The sequence below is a fragment of the Dipteris shenzhenensis genome, chromosome 23 (genome assembly GCF_047967505.1).
Source record: "Dipteris shenzhenensis isolate YYH24624 ecotype China chromosome 23, Dip_SZ_1.0, whole genome shotgun sequence".
In the NCBI taxonomy this organism is placed as follows: Eukaryota; Viridiplantae; Streptophyta; class Polypodiopsida; order Gleicheniales; family Dipteridaceae; genus Dipteris; species Dipteris shenzhenensis.
In genome coordinates this window covers 1,280,860-1,291,462 of record NC_141618.1, presented here as the reverse complement: position 1 = coordinate 1,291,462, position 10,603 = coordinate 1,280,860, and the positions used below count along the sequence as shown (strand labels likewise).

The window sequence follows — 10,603 nt, the reverse complement described above, 5'->3', positions numbered from 1 at the left end:
TGGCTGCTCGCACGGTATAAGTTTACTCCTACTTGTAATCTCACTTTTTAATTTAAGTTCCAATCTAATTTTCGATTTATATGGTTCACTCTTAGGGTCAAAGCTCAAGCGTCCCATCATCGGAGAATAGCGATCAACAGGGGCAAGGATCAGACGCAGGTGCCGAGGACGAGGGAGAAGACGCAGGTGTCGAGGACCAAGGAACAGGCCAACAAGACGAAGATGATTCGGATTCGGATGAGTAGTGGTAGTAGCATTTTGTATATCCGCTCGTTTGAGCGATTTTGTATCGCCCTTTCACAGGGTAATTTTGTTACAAACACTGTTATATATGTATATCTCTTTTTCCCTCATCATTTCACAAGAATAATTTTGTATCACCCTGCAAGCAAGGGAAATTTTGTTATAAAAAACTTTCTTTTGTAATTACAAAAAAAAAAAAGGATTAGTGGGGCTAAACAGGGCCAAAAGGAAGCCCTGTTTAGCCCCACTAAACCTTTTTTTTAACTTCTGTTAATCGTCGCTATATAGCGACGTTTACCAATGTCGCTATATAGCGACGATTAACAGTGTCGCTATATAGCGACGTTTACATCGTCGCTATATAGCGACGATTAACAACATCGCTATATAGCGACGGTTTATAGCGACGCTCCTTTTTCGACGCTTTTAGCGACTTTTATAGCGACCTTTGCGCCCGTGAAAAAAAAAAATTTAATGTAAAAAGCGTCGGTATTTCCGTCGGAAAATGGCCTATGCCTTGTAGTGCTTTTCCATTACTTAAGTAGTTCCTATTGCATGCCGTTTGTCACATATTGTGCCACATAGGCTATAAATTAATCATGTCCCATATCTTGATGGAGGTGTGGAGGAACGAATGCCACATGTGATAGCCTACCTACATTAATGTATTTTCTCCACCTAGGTTTCCTTTACGGACACTTGAGCCTAGAGGAGCATTTGTTACTATTCCCTACTCACAAACTCAATGCAATGAAATAATTCATTGCTCCATACAAAAGAAAAAGCTCATTCATATAACAACAAAAACATTGTAGATGGTAGTTACATTCAATACAATCACTTCATAAGGAGGTAGCAAAGCTATGAGAGTAGCCAATCAAAAGGAAAGTTGTATTAACAAAAAGCTTCTGCACCTCACACTTCACCAAAATATAAATGAACTTAAGCCACTCGTAGAAATGATAAGTTTGGGCATGCACTTGAAACCAAGCTATTAACACCAATGCATGGACTATGCGAACTTCCATTGGGCTTATCAAACTCATGAAGATATTCCTCATGGCATGCTCTAGTTTCTAAACCTAGGAGGCCATAAGGATTTCAACATAAGGATTTACATTTGATGCTTTATATAGGCACATAATTATTTAAGGCGAATTTGTAAATATACTTATGTGCATTACTTTGGCAAGAAAGGCCTTTCACTATATAACTGTAGCTAGGGATATGGTTTATTTAGAATTAGCATTTCTCTTTCAACTATGGGCATGGTGTAGCCTTGCGATGTCTCAAGAAGGTTCCGTGAGCAAGAGGGCAAAGAGGAGGATGGGGGCAAGGGAAGATAGGCAAAGGTGGTATCACACGCGGAGGACATCACGTGGTTGGCGATAGGGCCTGTGATAATCTTGATCGCGAGACCACAACAACACAAAGCACCCATAGACTCACACACAGACGTGTTTTCTTACCATGGTTTGTGAAGATTTGGCCATGTAGCCAAATTTTGCTACCTAAAATTCAAAGCACCAAGGTTTAGGAAGATTTGGTCTTGCAATGAAATCTTGTAAAGCATTTTCATCCTAAGTCACACCATCAGATATCAATATTGAACTATAACAAATGCTATGTACTATGCAGGTGCCACATTGAAAGTGGGGGTTAAAGTCAACTTGCTTGTCAGTGGAAAGATTGTTGCCATTGGGACAATATTCTCTACATCACATGATGACATGTGCCAAGGTGTGCCCTTGGGGGAAAACAATGTATCAGTGGCGATCGATATTTGTATGGATGAAAGTGCACTTCTTCCATTTCCTACAATGGATGCATTCTTAGTCTATGAGGCTTTGGGTAGTGTTGTTTGTTGGAAAGCACGATCAATGAGTTGTGTGGACAATGTCAATGGAGCTATTGTACCAATGAATGATATAACATCAGATACCATTGACGTTGAACCTCTATGTGAATATGATGAGTTTTCCATTCGAGAATCATGGAAGGACAAGAAAGTCTTAATATGGGATGAGCAGAAAACCAAGAGCATTGCAGAGGGTGTTGTTTTGCATGTCTACCCATTTGAACCTATAAATTTTGAGATGCTTGGTGAAGGTAATCTAGGTGTGGGAATTGAAAAGTATCATAGTGATGTATCAAGCATCGATACCATCCACTTAATAAAATGGCCCATTGCACAAATAACCTTTTTAGATGGAACTTCATTAAGAATCGATGACACCATGAATTCTTCAAGTGGTTTTGGGAAAAAGCACATGGAAGATGAGGACCCAATGGAAAAATCCACAAAAAAGAGGCGTTATTGCATGATAAAGAGAAAAGCTAAAAAACATGGCATGCCATTAGCATCATCTAGACTCACAAGGGATGCAGTCATAAAAGTATCGATGATTGATTGTTGTAAACAAAATTGTTGTCAATTTGCCGATCGTCAAATGATATCCAAATTACGCATAGAGTATTGGGGCCAAAGTTTGGAGGCTCACAGCAATTATGTATATGACACTCTTGGGGTTGCTTGTCGAAAAGATGACAATGGGCAGTTCAAATATGTCTTTTCATTGAATGGTATTCAAGTTTGTTGTAGAGCATGGTATGAAATGCATGGTATTCCAAAAACAACATTTTATCGATACAGGGAGCAATTTGAAATTGGTATACGAAGGTGCATACATGGTAATAAAGGAATCGTGCGGAGAGGTTGGGACCACACAGAACTGGGTAGAGCCATAATCCAAGATTTTGTGGATAACAATTCTGAGCGTATGCCACACAAAAGTAGAACACTTCAGGATGGATCAAGGGAAACACAGTTGGTGATACCGGATGTATACAAGCAGGTTGATATTCTCTATGAAGTTAACATGCAATTAAAGCATAGTTTGGGTTGTAAAGAGATGTCAACTTCCACATTCAACCGCATATGGAACTCTGAATTCAAGCATGTAACTTTGTCAAAAACAAGTGAATTCTCTAAGTGTGGTTTATGTAGTGCAATCAAGGCTCAGCTTGCAGCGACAAAATGCCAAAATGAACGTAATAAGTTGATGGAAGATAGAAGAAAACACATGTTACAACAAAAAAGTTGTAGAAATGTGTACTACACTTGGCGCAGAAGATTTTCTGAAATGTATCCTCAGACATACTTGTGCATTATCCATGATAAGATGGACCAAAAGAAGACAGCCATCCCTAGATTACGGAATCGTTCAAAGGACACAGACAAGTCCTTTCAGCTCCCAATGGCTTTGACTGGCATGATAACACATGGACATGGTCAAGGACGTTATGGTCACTTTTCTTTATCCTTGTGGCCGTCGGATCCTAACTTCACGATTGGTTCATTGGCTTTGTGTTTGAGAAATCTTGAAAGATTTGATAACCATGCACTTGGAGATTTAGTACATGATGGGATGCCAAGGTCTGACAACGCTCTGCTAAATGCACTAACCTCAAGAGAAGCATTGGATTCTCACTATGTTTCTAATGGCAAGCAACAACTTCATCTTGGAGCAGTGGGTGGAACATTCAAAGACCTTGGACTTGGAAGTTCCCATCAAGAAAATCCTTATAAGAAACTACCCAAACACCTATTGTTGCAGTTGGATAATTGTGGTTCTGAAAACAAGAATAGGTACTTGTTTGCATACCTATCATTACTTGTTGCTCGAGGGATTTTCAAGTCAATTCAATTGGGATTCTTGATGGTTGGGCATACACATGAGGATATTGATGCAATGTTTAGCAAGTTTTCAGAGAGGTTAAGAACTAGCCAAACATTGACATTTGCACATCTCATGGATACTTTTAGACAATGTGAGGAGTCTTCTCCAACGCCATTTTTGGTAACGGAAGTCCCTGATTTCAAGAGCTATGTTGATGGATGCCTATGCGATGGGAAAGATTCTTGAGTGGGACACTCAAAGCCTCTCCAATTTCGGTTCTTTATGCGAAATGAAGTTCCTATCATGCAATATAAAGTGCATCCACGATCATTAGATTGGCAACCAAGTGAAGGTGGCATTGAGTTGTGGAAGAGACATCCGGATGGTCATCCAAATGCTACCAAGTGGAGAGCCGCCTTATGTAACCATGTTCAAGTATGTGAAGGATCACTTAGATGTGATAGTTGGTATCAAGGAGTATGTACGCTTTTGGGAAAAATGGGCACACCTGCAAGGTCCAGATGCATCTTTCACAAAGTTTTACAAGCCAGTAGTGAAGTACTGAAAGAACATGATTGATGAGCTTGATAAACCAAACAATAGTGTAGAGGGCATGTACGAGAGATTTTGGCCAAAGACGCAACATATTGATTGTGTGCAAGTATTTGATAATGAAAACGATGAGTTTCAAGGAATTGAAGAGTTGAATGATCATTACTATGGACCTCAAAGGAAAAAGCAAAAACAATCATTTGATCCAATGGTTGATGTACAAAAAGGACACTTTCTTTTGGTCCGACCAGCAGAAAAAATTTACCCAATTTGGCTAGGCATTGCTCAAACTGATGTACAGAAGGATAATAAATCTAAAAATTTCAAGAAGGTTTTCATACAATATTGGGCACCTATATGCAAAAGACACAATGCAGAAATTGAGGAGGTGTATGCAGATTGTTGGAACAAGATTTGGATGTGCAATAAAGGTGATCCTCCACGTTGGGAATCTGTTGATGCTATTGTATGGTCATGGGTTCCAAAATGTAACCTCTCAAAGAAGGTTTCCTCGAAGAGCAGCAACCTCCCCATCAAGGTGAAGATACCAACCATTGCACGCAAGCGAGCTTTATCCAATTTGGCTCATAGAACAGATTCTGACTCTGATGCTGACTCTACAATGGAGTGAAGGTACTTGAAAAGCATGACTTTTTTTTCCTTGCACAACAATAATTTATTTGAATACTGACAAATATTTGGAAGGTATGACATTGATCTTTTTTCTTTATCTTTTTTTTTGCAGACCATTGCTTTGTGGTTGCAAGTTTTGCACACTCGACAAAATATCAAGGACTAGTGTTGCATTCTTACTTTTTCTCCAACTAAACTAAAATGGTGTTTTTGAACACCACCTTTTTTTGAGAAGAGGCAAAAAATGCTTCATTAAACTCAAACATATGATGTTTTTTTCTCGGCTAATGCAGAACAGGCACACTCCAAATTGTGAATTTCATATACACGGCCAAATCCAGGGAGAAAGTCAATGGAGTGCACTCAATGCATTGTAATTGTAACCCCTCAAAAAATACCATGCATTGGTCGAAACCTCAACATTTGACATTTTATTTATGTTGATGCAAACCATGCACATTTGCAAGATTTGGATGGACTCTCAAATCTATGGGAAAAATCAATGAAAAACATTGAATGTTACATAATTACAACCCCTCAAAAGTTCCCAAATTATCAGGATTTTCCCAAATTCTCTAATATGGTGTTTATACACCAAGCATAAGGATGACTCTCGCATTTCTGGCTGCTTATTTGCTTCAAGAGTAGACTTCATATCCTTCCAAAGCATAGGGAAGGCTTCTTGGAGGTGAAGTCATCTTTGCTCTCGATCAAATGTCTCAAACCCATCGGGCAATTCCAAATCATGGCTTCGCAAATTGTTGATGATGGAAATCCCTCGCTCAAACAAGTATTGCCAATATGTTTCCTTTTTCACATGTAGTCAAAACTTTTGGGCATCCCCATACTTAGCAGATGCAACTGTATCATTTCCTCGTGCCATCATCAATTGTTGTAGAAGCTCTTTTTTCCTATTAATATCATGGCAAAGGAAAAAAATATTAGCATCACTATGGAGTGATTGTGCAAAAACATTAATTGACATTACCTATTAGGGTTGAGACGTGATGAGGCTAATATATGCACTTTGTCCTTAGTCATGGCACCCTTTTGATTCCAATCATAACTAAATAGAAGCTCTAAGAAGCCATCACCATTTGGAGGATTGGCAACAGGTACCATCTTGTATGCTCAATCACGAAAGATGACTTCCACATTCTTAATAGCCTTACTAAATTTATTAGTATACTCCTCCAGACTCATCTTCGATTGATCAAGATTTTGAATAGCTTTCTTGATCGCAGGTGAAAAATCATCCTTCCATGAAAATAAGAAATCAAAACATTGTATGATCGATCACGAAAGATGACTTCCACATTCTTAATAGCCTTACTAAATTTATTAGTATACTCCTCTAGACTCCATCTTTGATTGGTTAAGATTTTGAGTAGCTTTCTTGATTGCACTTGAAAAATCAACCTTCCATGAAAACAAGAAATCAAAACATTATCCTTTTTGGGACACCTTTCATAGAGCAAAGGGATATTTATAGCTCGCGCAGATACCTTCCAAACAAGCTGTGCCAAGACAATAGCTGGTGCTGTGTGCCATGGGTTACTATTCTTCCTTTCTATTGCCATCTCCACTTCCACCCATCTCTTATCCTCTTCACTCAATAACTCAAGAAGTGAGGATTTATCTGCCATGCCAAATTTTTCAAAGAGGAAGACCTCGTGCCCATATGAATGCTCTACATGCGCTCGAACAAGTCTGCAATACCAACATATATTCACGTGGGGATTACTTTCTAAAGAGAAGAAGTTAAAGATATAAATACCAATAGACTTAGTTTCTAAAGAGAAGAAGTTAAAGTAGCTATACATAGAAGTATTATAAAAAGTTATCTTACTCATTGGTTGATTTTAAGGCAAGAAGTAGCTCTCCCTCTTGAGATTTCTGCACCTCTATGAATTGGCATCTCACTTGGATATGGCGAGTTGGCATTATTGAATAAGCTACAACATATCAATTCCACAAGTAAGCATGACATAATCATGTGCAATGCAAACTATAATAGAACATTTCCTTATGCATGATAGATTTATCAAGAGAGTACCGTCTTTGATCCGAGAAAACCATGCCTTCAACCTATGATTTCCATCCCAAACGAGGAACTTCTTCCCCTTCAAGTCTTGCCACTCATTACTTAGCTGGTTGTCGAAGTCCTCACTTATTTGATTCCAAATAGGCCCCCATTCTTGACGATCAAGTGCAGTAACATAGAAAAATTGATCACTTCCTGGCCGTTGCAAGGATACTAGAAAAGGTGCACTATTTATAGCAAAGCCTCTAGAATCAAAACTATCTCTCAAAACAGTAATCTCAGACGTTGATGTTCGAATAGCCTCATTAAGAATCAATCTACAGAGAGGAATCAATTCTTCTTTGCATCCGAAACTGATCAAGGACATCTTGCGAAAGTCCAATTTGAATCTCCTTCCCAAGTACTCTTACATGTGTTGGAGCTTTTTCTTTTGTCTTTTCTGCACTCTCTTGCTCTCCTTGGCCTCGAGGCTCTTCTTGTACCTCCTGTTGTTCAAGACTAATCACGAGATGAGATGATGACTCTTCTCGAGTGATAGTAGCCTCAGTTTCTGCAAGTGTCTCCATGTGTGGGTTATTTGCATCATTTTGTGGAGTACGAGACGTACACTCCTCACTCACAGATCTTCTTGATGGTCCAGATCTCAATGCATAAGTTTTAGTTCCTTTGAATATATATCACAACCAGCAAGGATGAGTTATATATTGCTCACGTCCATCAGAGATATGCCAAGGTTATCAGTACCAAAAAGTTTTAGAATTACTCTCTTGTAGTTGATTTCTTTCACCTTGGTGCCATCTTGTCAGAATGAAAATGCTCACTACTATGAAACCTGTATATACAAAATGTTTCAAATCCTTAAGATAGTAGAATATAAAATGCATAAGCATATATAAATGATTCAAATCCTTAAAATAGTGAAATTTGTAACCCTTGAGACATTGCAATGCAAACCCTTAAGACAATTGAGATACATATCAATTCCTTGAAAGAAGTCCTTGATACCAATATCTTTAAATGAATGCTAATCCTGATTCAATAATAGGACTAGAGACTATTGGAGATGACCTATGAAAGCTTCGAATACATTTTGAACCATGGATCTTGCCAACAGTATTTACTATGTGAGTGAGAGAGATGGATGAGAACTGAGAGATGAACTGAGTGAAACTGAGAGATGAACTGCTGAGCTGTAAATTGGAATAAAACTGCTAAAACAAACTACCAAACCTCAACCTTGCTGCTATCAAACCCTGTTGAGGTGCTGCATAGAGATCAGTGACACTGTGAACCCATCCATGAGGAACCTTAGAACCCGTCCATGAGGAACCTTAGACATGCCATCTTGTGATATGCATGTATATGGCCGAAGTCTTGGCCTTTGGTCCAAGCCCACCAGTGCCCTTGGCCTCTTTTTTATAGAAGAACATTCTGCTATAAATAGCATCCCACTATAAATAGCATTCCCAATTAGATATAGACAGTTGGCCCTTTGCTACTGCACAAGTCCTCACGTTAGTTGCTAGGCTTAATCCCAAGCTCCCCTAAATCCGAGGATTAATATCCAGGTACATAACATTCTTCCCATGGAAGCGAAAAAGTAAAATCAAACTCTACCTCTTAGACTGAGCTATCAATTCCTTCCATGACCGATCAATCAATGGTAAGCTCCAACTAAGCTCTCCATCTTTGATATCCTGCTCATGAAAGATAACAACAACAGAGCTCTCAATCCAACTAAGCTCTCCATCTAAGCAGAAGATGTGAAAAAGGCAGATGAAATTATTGCCTCAAGTGCCTTCTCAACCACCTATTCCCTCTAAGGAAAGAAGCATAAACTTTTAGCTAACATCCATGGAAGCTTGGACCAGGAGAAGGACTTCACACCGAGAGCTCCCCTGTTCAGTAAATGCATTAGAGTGTTCGGACAGCTCTACCAAAATCGGCTCACTAATAAGCCGAGATTCCCTGTGTGCCCATTTGATTTTCAGAGTAGCTTATAGTTAGCTCTTTGTAACAACGCAAGCTACGAGAGCTATCTCACACAAGTGAGTTGATTTATGCAACTAGCCTCTGCTTCAAAGCTCAAATGAGACATTAAAACAACCACTGTTGACCAAGCCGGTCTCAATGAGTAGATCCCAACCTGTCTCTTGTAGACCTTGCACAACCAAGCCCTTTTCAGAGCAGCTAGTAGCCAATGGGAGAGACCCTACAGGTAACCAGTCCCTCTACCAGCAGCAAGGAGCCCCAACTCATGCTGATACGTGCCTTACTGGATGCCCTCACATCAAGGTCTCATTCGAAATCAGCTAGCTTGACCCTGTTTCATGGTGAACTTGGGTCGTGTAGAGCTCTATTGCCAGTCTCTGGCCTTCTCTATTAGAGCTCTAGGATGAAAACTTGATGCCACCTGAACTCTGCTTGGCCAATCAATTCCTAGTTGCACAATGTACTCATTGATGTGTATCACGAGTGTAGAAACATACACCTTTGCCATCCTTGGCCAACCATGATAGTTCGGTAGTTCCCTATGTCAATGGGTCCCTTGCCTTATGGATTGGATAATGATGTTCATGGTCGAAGGAGAGAACAAGCCTTTATAGAAGGCCTAGCTAGGATTAAAACAAGTATTTCTCAACCATCGGTTAGGAGTTTTGGTTGAAGGTCTTCATGCAAAATGTCAAGCCACATGAACAAGAATGGTCTCCAACATAATCCTCCTTTGCACCAAGCTTTGAATTTGTTATAAGAGAGGTGAAACCAAGAGCGCAATCCTCCTTGAATTGGAGTCTTCATAGAAGAATGGTAAGGGTAGGGAAGAACTGCTTGACTCGCTTTATTATGGATAAGGGAATAAACTAAGACTGTCAACGTAATGTGAGTTGTACAGACTAGACCCCTGTAAATGATTATTCATACTAGGTAAACTTAAAAACCCCAAATGAGCAGGATGCTCAAGAACTAGAAGCTTAATCTAAAATTGCAAGAGCACCACACAAAAGCAGCAGCAGTAGAATGAGGACAAGATCCTCAAGACAAGATCTCTAGTTGATGAACGGGACCCTCAGGGGGGTCACTATGTATAAACCCTCTATATCATGTGCGTTCAAGGCCTATATTTAAAATCCCTTATCTGTAAATTTTTTCATTAATAAAATGTACCCCTTTTCTATACAAATCTGTAAATTTTTTCCAAAAATATTTTAAATAGTCCCTTATCTATATTTATTTCTGTAAATTTTAGAAATAAAAAATATCCTTCTGTTGAACTCACGTGATAGGGTTACATATGATGAGTGACCCCCCCGAGACGGGACCATTGTACAGGACTGGGAAGAAACAAGAGCCAGCAAACTGTTATAGGCACGAAGTTGCAACATTAACAAAATTGGAGCAAAGAAATGGAATTGGCTTCCCATTGCCTCTGAAAGCGGCATGTTTGAGGGCA

General features: G+C 39.3%; 1 long non-coding RNA gene across 1 annotated transcript; it reads right to left on the bottom strand.

Moving 5' to 3' along the window:
- Nucleotides 1-6,783: 6,783 nt before the first annotated feature.
- On the bottom strand, nt 6,784-7,232 carry LOC147886838 (uncharacterized). Its single transcript, XR_015543201.1, has 3 exons — nt 7,165-7,232; nt 6,958-7,063; nt 6,784-6,818 (listed from the first exon to the last, which is right to left on the bottom strand). It is a non-coding gene; the product is annotated as an uncharacterized LOC147886838 (long non-coding RNA).
- Between the last annotated feature and the right edge of the window lie 3,371 nt (nt 7,233-10,603).